The sequence below is a fragment of the Hirsutella rhossiliensis genome, assembly GCF_020360975.1.
Source record: "Hirsutella rhossiliensis strain HR02 chromosome Unknown scaffold00004, whole genome shotgun sequence".
In the NCBI taxonomy this organism is placed as follows: Eukaryota; Fungi; Ascomycota; class Sordariomycetes; order Hypocreales; family Ophiocordycipitaceae; genus Hirsutella; species Hirsutella rhossiliensis.
This window is the reverse complement of record NW_025408670.1, coordinates 528,654-538,475: the sequence shown is the minus strand read 5'-3', so window position 1 is coordinate 538,475 and position 9,822 is coordinate 528,654.

Below are 9,822 nucleotides of genomic sequence, written 5' to 3'. Positions count from 1 at the left end.
GATCTCGTAGTTTTAATATAAGCGGTAATAGTATTCGGTCTTTTATTATAATATTATTTAAGCGTCTATAATCGATAACTAGTTATAGCTTACCGTTTTTCTTTAAAATAAATATAACTAGGTAGCTTACTTTAGATATTAATATTTATATATATCCTTTTTATAAATTCTTATCGAGGTAGTTATATAGCGTTTATAGTTATATTTCGTTTAAGTTATAGATCTTATAGAACGTCGGCGTTATTCTATCCTTAAGATAAATTTTATAGTCCTATTAGCTATATTTAAGTAACCTTATTTTAAGTTCTTCCTTAAAAAGTTTATTATATTTCCGGTATTCCTAGGGGATATTCTTTATTCTATTTTATAGGCTTTATTCTTTCTTTTAAGAGCTAGTTTCTCTTAACTTAAGCTCTTTATTAATTTATTTAAGGTCTTTCCTTAAAGTAGTAATAACTCTTTAGATCTTTATATTATATCCTTTATTTTATTTATATTAGATACTAAGTTATATAGCTATATTAGTTAGTACGTAGGTCTTATTAGTTGATTTTATTATATCCGCTAGTTTAGTTACTATTTTCGTTTATATTACTAAAGCCTATAATAATTTACTTAAATAGTTATCCTTTTTATCTTATTTAGTAGCTAAATTATCGTAAAATTTTACTTTCTTTTAAATCTACTAGTCCTAGAAACTTATATCTTTATTTTAACGTAGCTAGCTAGTTTTTTAGTTAATTAGTAAGTTACTCTCCTATAGCTATAAAAGCCTTAATATAAGGTTATATTCTTTAATATCTATAATATTAAAGTTAACTTATTTATCGTAGCCCTAGATATTAATATTAAGGTAATTAATCTCTATATTAATAATTCTATTATTATAGTTAAAGGCCTCTCCTTTAATATTTATAAGTTTATATAGATCTTTCTTATATCTCTATATAAGTTAGTAATAATTAACGACTTTAGGTAAAACGTAATTACCTATTACGCTATAGTTTAAAAGTATACGCGCGTAATATCCCGCGATTTAAATATCTAATACTATTTAGTTACTATAGCTTACTATTACTATATATAAGGTCCTTAGATCTTATTATATCGTGCTAGTCTATAGCCCTTTTATAGATAGTATACCTTGTTTTTTACTTAGTCCTTATTTATTTTATTTAGGTATTCTTCTTTAATTTATTATTAATATTATTTTTTTATATTTTTATTATATAGTATTATATTAAGGCTTAAGAGACTAATTTCTTATAGCTAATTAAAGATTTCTTATTTCTTAACGCTATATCGTTTATATTATATAGCTTTATAGTTAATTATATACTATGCTTTATAATTCTATTTATTTTTATACTAAAGGTTAAGTTTTCGTTTAGTATCTTTTTATTTTTTATATAGTATTTTTATACTAATTTTTCCTTAGTTAAATTTAGCTTATAGCCTTTATATATATTACTAATAATCTTTAAGTATACTATTATATCGTTTATACTATACTTATACTTTTTTATATTTATAAACTTTATAGTTTAGGTATATATATTCGTTATAATCTTCTTTATTATATTTAACTTATTATATAAGTCTTTAGAAAATTAAGGGTTTAGATACCTTAAAGCGAGTAGCGTTATATTATTCCTTTATTTTAGCGTATCTATAGATTTTATATATCTTTAAAAGATATCTCGTTAATAAACTATAATTATCGCGGCATTTAAGTAGTATACTATAATCGGGTTCTAATAATATAACTTAGTTATTTAGGTAGCGTTAATCGACTTTCTAGTAGTTTAGTTCTATACTTAGGTAGGGTTTTAAAAGTACTTATCCTTTAAACTTAACTAAGAAAGCGTTATATTATACCTTTATTTAAAAGTATATTATATAACCTAGGTAGATATATAATATCTATAAAATATACTTATAGTACTTATAAGTAAGTAGTATTTATAGATCGTCTTTAAATTCTCTTTATAGTTACTATTCTTATTATAGAGCTATAAAGGTATTAACTATAGCAATAGCTATAGTATAGTCTCTTCTATATAGTACCGGTTAATTGTGACGACCGGTGATATTCCCAAGGGATAAACCTGTCGTGGGGTTTATATTAGCAGATATAATAGGGCGTGGTCTGAGCAATGATAAGTATGTCACGTTGGTGATGAGTCGGAGGTCGTAGACCGTAGACTGTAACCAGGTAATCAAGTGATCGGAATCAGAGATGAGATCGTGATAGGGATCGTAATGATTGTGTTGAAAGCTAAAGAGCTATCTAGTCTAAAGGAGTGGAATTGGGTGTCCTTATATACCCAGTGGTCCTTCGTGGATCATTCAGCGAACGTGATGATCCTGTTCACGGATCGTTGGATCATTGAGACGATCCAATGATCCTGTACATCGTCGTTGGATCATCGAGATGATCCAATGAGCTGGATCGTTGGGATCACCAAGTGATCCAAATGATCCATCACGTGACTTCGCGGGATCCTGTACCCTCCGTCACGTGTCGGCCTTGTTGAGGGCTGCTTGTGACCAACCGTTGGTCGGGTCGTAACATCAGGTCTCCCCCTCTTTTGGTCTTGCCCTCAAGACCTGCTTTAGCCGCCGTGTCGCGTATCCTGGCTGTCTTTCTGCGTGAGTGTGTGTGTTTTTTCTTTCCTTCCTTCATCATCATGGCCCGTCATGCCGTCTGACCGTGTTCTTAAGAATCGCTTCAAACCTCGTTCTTCCAAGACAGAGCAGCGCAACGCCCTTCTCGGCGTTATACTGGGAAGTTCCGCCATCATGCCTGAAGCATGCTCGTCTTGCCGTTCTCGTGGTTTCACGGATTGCCAAATATCGGTGTCCGACTCGTCACGTTGTTATGACTGCGTTCGCCTGAACCTATCCTACTGCGATGCCAAGGGCTTTCGGTCCAGCAGCTCCGCAAGATTGGCGCACAGCACCAAAAAATAGAGTCTGAGCTCGAGGCTGCGGAGGAGGAGCGTCGCAAGTTGGATGCCAAAGTGGAGCGGTTGCGGAAGCAAAAGAAGATGTGGTTCGAGAGAATGATGCAGGCGGTTTCTCGTGGTCTTGATAGTGTCGAGGAGTTGGAGCGCGTCGAGCGCGAGGAAGCGGAGAGGGAGCAGCGTCGAGTTAGTGAGGTGCAGCCGTGTTCCTCATTCTGATCGGTTGCCTTCGGAGTTTGTCGGAGACTGGGACGCTGTCCACCCCGAGGTAGCGCTCTCTCCGTCTTTTCTGGCTGACCTTGGGTTCGTTGGTGGAACTGCCGAAGTAGGGAGCCGCAGTGCGTCAGGTGCTTGAGTGGTTCCAGGTATTTTCCTCTGGTCCGTATTCTTTCCATTTAACAAGGTATTCTTGTTGCTGACCTTGTCTTCTTGTATCCAGTATTTGTTCGGCTTCGTATTCTTGATCATCGTCGACTTCGATTTTGTCCTGTGGTTTGGCGTCTCGTGGTGCTGGTTCCAATAATGAGATATGAAATATCGGGTGTATCCGCATTGTTGTTGGTAGCGAAAGTTCGTAGTTGACTTTTGAAATGGTTTTCTTGACTTTGAACGGTCCAAGTTTCTTGAAATCCAATTTGTTGCTTGGTCGTTTTGTTTTGATGTTTCGTCGTACGAGGTAGACCATGTCTCCCTCTTGAAAGATTGGTCCCTGCAATCTTTTCCGATTGTAGTGAGTGGACATTCGTTCTCTGACGAATTGAAGTTCTTGTTGCATTTCTTTATGCAATTTTCGTAGCTGATCTGCTTGCAGTATCGCTCGTTCCGCTTGTGGTCCTTGTCGAGTGACCTTGAATGCTTCTGGGTTGTATCCGTAATTGGCGTATGCTGGTGAGAGCTTGGTTGTCTCTGTGACTGAGCTGTTGTAAGCTAGTTGTGCCGTCGGTAGCCATTTAACCCAATCGTTTTGTTCGTAGCTGATGTAGCATCGTAAATATTGTTCAAGCGTTTGGTTGAGTCGTTCTGTTTGTCCATCTGTTTGTGGGTGATAAGCTGTGCTGAGCTTATGTTTCGTTCCTAATTGTGCCATGAGAGCTTGCAAAACTTGGCCACAAATGTGCTTCCTCTGTCAGAGACAATCTCGTTCGGTAGTCCGTGATTGCTGACAATAGTTCGTAGGAACACATATGCTAGCTCTTCTGCGTTGCTTGCTTCTTTGTACGGTAAGAAGTATCCGTACTTCGTCAATCTGTCGGTAATGACGAATATGCTGTCGTACTTGACGTTGGTCATGGGTTCTTTTGACGGTGGTAGCTTTGTGATATGGTCGAAAGCTATCGAGTCCCATGGTTTCTTTGGTACTGGTAACGGTTGCAATTCTCCGTATGGCTTGTGTCGTTCAGCTTTGCTTCGTGCGCAAAGTTCGCATTTTCTGATAGTTTCGCTGATTCGTTTCTTCATCCGTGGAAAGTCGTAGATTCGTCGAATTCTTTCCATCGTCCTCCGGATTCCTTGGTGTCCGTGTGTCGGGTGTTCGTGAATTTCGCGTATAACTTCGTCCTGAAGTTCTTCTGGTACAAAGATCTTTCCTTGATGCTTTGCCAGGCCATCTTCCCAAACAACTGGAAGTGGTTCCCAATCAACCTTATCGTAGGCTTGTTGGATCTTCTTCGTAAGGCCTTCGTCTGGATTGACCTTGAAGATTGCGTTAAGCTGTCGTTGTTGCATATTCCTTCATTGTTGAGCTCAAGGAGTTGTCCTTTCACAATAGGTGCTCCTGTGTCGTAGTCGGATCGTCGGCTGAGGGCATCAGCTCGACCGTTTTCGTTCCTTTTCTGTGGATTATTTCGTAGTCGAATTCTGATAGACATTCGGCCCATCGGATCTGTCTTCCGTTCAATTGTTGCGTCGTTGCGAAATGTGAGATGTTTTGTGATCTGTGTAGACCTTGATTTTGTGTTTGCTTCCGAGAAGGTAGTGTCGAAATTCCTTAAAAGCTTGAATGATTGCGAGGAATTCTTTGTCGTAGATGGGGTAATTGAGTTCTGCGCCATGTAGCTTTTTCGAGTAGAATGCAATTGGTCGTAGTCTTCCTTCATCGTCCTTCTGTCCGATTTGTGCTCCTAGAGCAAAGTCTGATGCATCGGTTTCGAGTTCGATTTGTCGTTCTGGATCGAAGGTGGTTAAGACCGGTTCTTGCGTAATCGTCGTTTTGATGCATTGAAAGCTTCGTTGGCTTTGTCGTCCCATGTAAACTCTTTTTCCTTCTTCGTTAAGTCGTGTAGTGGTGTTGCAATCTTTCCGAAATCTTTGATGAATCGTCGGTAGTAATTCGCAAATCCTAGAAACTTTGTACGTCCTTGACGTTCTTTGGCGTTGGCCATTCTTTGACTGAGTTGATCTTGTCTTGTTGCATTCGTATCTCTCCTGGTGAGATCGTGTGTCCGAGGAAATCTACTTCCTGTGTGTGGAACTTGCTTTTTTCTGGTTCAACCAGTAACTTCGCATTCTGAAGTGCGCGGAGTACCTTGTGGACGTGTTCCTTGTGTTCTTCTAGGGTGTCCGAGAAGATTAGGATATCATCCAGGTATACTACCACAAAGATGTCCAAGTGTTCGCGTAGGACATTGTTGATCATCCGTTGGAAGGTAGCTGGTGCATTTGTGAGTCCAAATGGCATTACCAGATATTCGAATAGTCCGAATTTCGTTCTGAAAGCTGTCATCCATTCGTGTCCCTTTTTCATGCGTATTAAGTTGTAGGCGCCTTTGAGATCGAGGGCCGTAAACCATTTTTTGCCGTGCAGTCGATCTCGTAGTTCCGATATAAGCGGTAATGGTGTTCGGTCCTTCATTGTAATATCGTTTAGGCGTCTGTAGTCGACAACTAGTCGTAGCTTGCCGTTTTTCTTTGGAACAAACATGACTGGGTAGCCTGCTTCGGATGTTGATGTTCGTATGTATCCCTTTCGTAGATTCTCGTCGAGGTAGTCGCGTAGCGTTTGCAGTTGCTTTTCGTTTAGGTTGTAAATCTTATGGAACGTCGGCGTTCTTCCATCTTTGAGACAAATTTCGTGGTCCCATTGACTGTGTTCGGGTAACCCTGTCTCGAGTTCTTCCTTGAAGAGTTTGTCGTATTTCCGGTATTCCTGTGGGATGTTCTTCATTCTGTCTTGTGGGCTTTGTTCTTTCTTTTGAGAGCTGGTTTCTTGACTCGAGCTCTTTGTTGATTTGTTCGAGGTCTTTCCTTAGAGTGGCAATAACTCTTCGGATCTTCTTGTTGTGTCCTTTGTTCTGTTTATGTCGGATGCCAGGTTGTACAGCCGTGTTGGTCAGTACGTGGGTCTTGTCAGTCGATTTTGTTGTGTCCGCCGGTTCGGTTGCTGTTTTCGTTTGTATCGCTGAAGCCCGTAATGATTTGCTTGAACGGTCATCCCTTTCGTCCTGTTCAGTGGCTAAATCATCGCAAAATTTTGCTTTCTCCCAAATCTGCTGGTCTTGGAAACTTGCGTCGTCGTTCCAACGCAGCTGGCCAGTTTTCCAGTTGATCAGTGGGTTGCTCTCCTGTAACCATGGAAGCCCTAACACAAGGTCGTGTTCTCCAATGTCCATGATGTCGAAGTCGACTCGTTCGTCGTGGCCCTGGATATTGATGTCGAGGTGATCAATCTCCATATCAATGATTCCGTTGTTATAGTTGAAGGCCTCCTTCGATATTCGTGAGTTCATATGGATCTTTCTTGTGTCTCCATGGGAGTCGGTAACGATTGATGACTCTAGGTGAAACGTAATTGCCCATCGCGCCGCAATCCAATAGTGCGTGTACGTGATGTCCCGCGATTTGGATGTCCAATACCATTTGGTTGCCATGGCTTGCCGTTGCCATGCATAGGGTCCTGGATCTTGTCGTGTCGTGCCAGTCTGTAGCCCTTTACAGATGGCGTACCTCGTTATTTGCCTGGTCCTTATTCGTTTCATTTGGGTATTCTTCTTCGATTTGTTGTTGATATCGTTTCTTTATGTTTTCGTCGCGTGGTGTCGTGTCAGCTCAAGAGACTGATTTCTTGTAGCCAATCGAAGATTTCTTGTTTCTCAACGCTGTGTTGTTTGCATTGTGCTGCTTCGCAGTTGATTGCGTACCGTGCTTCGCAATTCTGTTCGTTTTCGTACCAGGAATCGAGTTTTCGTTCTGCGTCTTTCTGTTTTGCGCGTAGTTCTTCTGCGTTAATTTTTCCTTGGTCGAATGTAGCTTGTAGCCTTCGTAGGTGTCGCCAGTAGTCCTTTGGTGCACCGTTGTGTCGTTTGTGCCATGCTCGTGCCTTTTCGTGTTCGTGAACTTTGCAGTTCGGGTGTGCACATTCGTTGTAATCTTCTTCGTCGCATCTGATTCGTTGCGCGAGTCTTGTGAAGATAGATGGTTCGGATGCCTTAGAGCGAGTGGCGTTGTGCCATTCCCCAATTTTGGCGTGTTTGTGGATTTTGCATGTTTCCGAAAGACATCTCGTTAAAGAACCGTAATCATCGCGGCATTCAAGTGGCGTGCCGTAATCGGGTTCCAATAACATGACTTGGTCGTTCGGGTAACGTTGATCGATTTTCCAGTAGTCCAGTTCCGTGCTTAGGTAGGGTTTCGAAAGTATTTGTCCGTCGAATCTGACTGGGAAGGCGTCGTGTCGTGCCTTCATCTGAAGTGTATCATGCAGTCCAAATAGACGCATGAGATCCATGAAATATGTTTGTGCTCTTCGTGACTGAGCACTGTTCTTGGGTCATCTGAAAATTCTCCTCGTGGTTGCCATTCTCGTTGTAGGGCTGTAAAGGTGTCGACTCGGCGATAGCCACAGCGTAGTCTCCTCCGCGTGGTGCCGGTTGGTATCGAATCAATGCAGCTTGTTGGTTTTCCGTGAGAATTTGAGGTATTTGTTGAGTTCCAATTTTGAGCATTTCTTCGAATTCTTCGAAGTATGGAGCGTGTTCTCCAATCGTGGCGTTTTCCCTTAGTAGTGAGGGTGGTGGTGCGAGTTCATCCTCGTCTTCTGTTTCTTGTAGCGTGTCTTGTTCTTCAGAGCTTGTGTCGTCGAAACTTCGTTGTTCCTCTCGGGTTGTTGTCCGAGTTTCGTGAGCATAAGGGCTGCGTCCGTATCTTCTTTGTTATGTTGTTTATAGACTGCCCGTCGTTGTTGTCGATCCTTATTTCGCATGTCTTCCTGGAATCGTTTGCCGTTCTTCCTGATCCAGTCTTGTGAGACTCCTTCAGGATAGGGTATTCTGGTTCTGCGAATTTGACTTGTTTCTGTGTTGTGGGATCTCTTCGTTGCACCATTGCAAGGGTTTTCTTTGGTGGCTTTGGGAACCATCCGGTACCGTTTTTGTCGCTTAGGTGTACCGTGCATTTGTCGTCGTAGCATGCAGTCCAACTAAGGAGTTCATGCTTTGGTTCCTGCTTGTTAGTAGCGTTCAGGTGTCTCTTACCTTCTGGGGCTGGGGCCCAGTGAACTTTCTTCTCCTTGCGAGGTTGCTTGCAATTTCGTGAGAAATGTCCAACTTTCCCGCAGTTGAAGCATTTTCCTTCGCCCTTCTTTGTTGCATCCAGGTCCATTTTGCCTGGGTTAGTTGTGTGGGCGTAAGCAATGGAGTTTCGCGCTTCTTCTTGTAGTTGGCGCGTCGGTTAAAGTTGTTCCCATAGGAAGGGTTCCAGTTTCCTCTTCCTTGTTTCTTTCTTGGCGTCGCGCATACTGTCTGTCGTCGATTCGTACTGCCATAGCAATGTAGTCCGAGAGGTTGTCAGGTCGATTTTCCTTGTAGAGCTCGTCCTTGACTTCTTCTTTAAGCCCGTCGTAGAATCGTGACATAAGAGGTTCGTCGTCCCAATCAAGCTTTGAGGTGACTTGACGGAACTTCGCAGCATAATCCGATGCTGAGATCCTTTGTCGGAGTTCTCGAAGTTTCTGTTCGGCCTCTCGTTCCTCGTCGGTTGTTCCGAATACCTTCGTAATGGCTTCTTCGAATCCTTGGAAACTGGCAAAGACTTCGTCTGTCTCGTTGTCTCGTCGCGCTGGTTGGTTGTCGAGAAAGTCCTCATGATGGGTCCAAACCAGGCGAGTGCCGTTCCAGATAAACAATTTCCTGCGTGGAGTACCTTTCGACTGGGTCCGAGAGCTTGGTCGGATAGAATCGGTGGTAGGCTTTGAGTTGGGTGAGAAAGTCTCGAAGCGTGCCATGAGTACCGTCGAATGGTCCTGGCTGTTTTGGTTTGACTGCTTCTCCGAGGTCCCTAACTTGTCCGTTGCCTCCTCCGTTCCTAAGTAACTATACCTTATATCGAAGGCTGATGATTTCGCGCATCATGTCCTGCGGCGACACGGTGTGTCCCGAGTTGGTTGATCCAGTTTGCTGTGCAGGCATGTTGACAGTTATGCGATATTGCTCAGAGAGACGCGGTATCGTTCTGAACAAGAGCTTTCAACGTGTGACGACCGGTGATATTCCCAAGGGATAAACCTGTCGAGGGGTTTATGTTGGCAGATACAACAGGGCGTGGTCTGAGCAATGATAAGTATGTCACGTTGGTGATGAGTCGGAGGTCGTAGACCGTAGACTGTAACCAGGTAATCAAGTGATCGGAATCAGAGATGAGATCGTGATAGGGATCGTAATGATTGTGTTGAAAGCAAAGAGCTATCTAGTCTAAAGGAGTGAAATGGGGCAGCTATATATACCCAACTGCCCGTCTCTGATCGCGAGGTGCTGGAGGTGATCACAGAGGTGATCACCTTGATCGATGAACGATCCGTCGAGCACCGCTCGCTTGATCGTAAGGCGATCCACCGATCACCTTTCGCATGGTCACGTGATCCTTC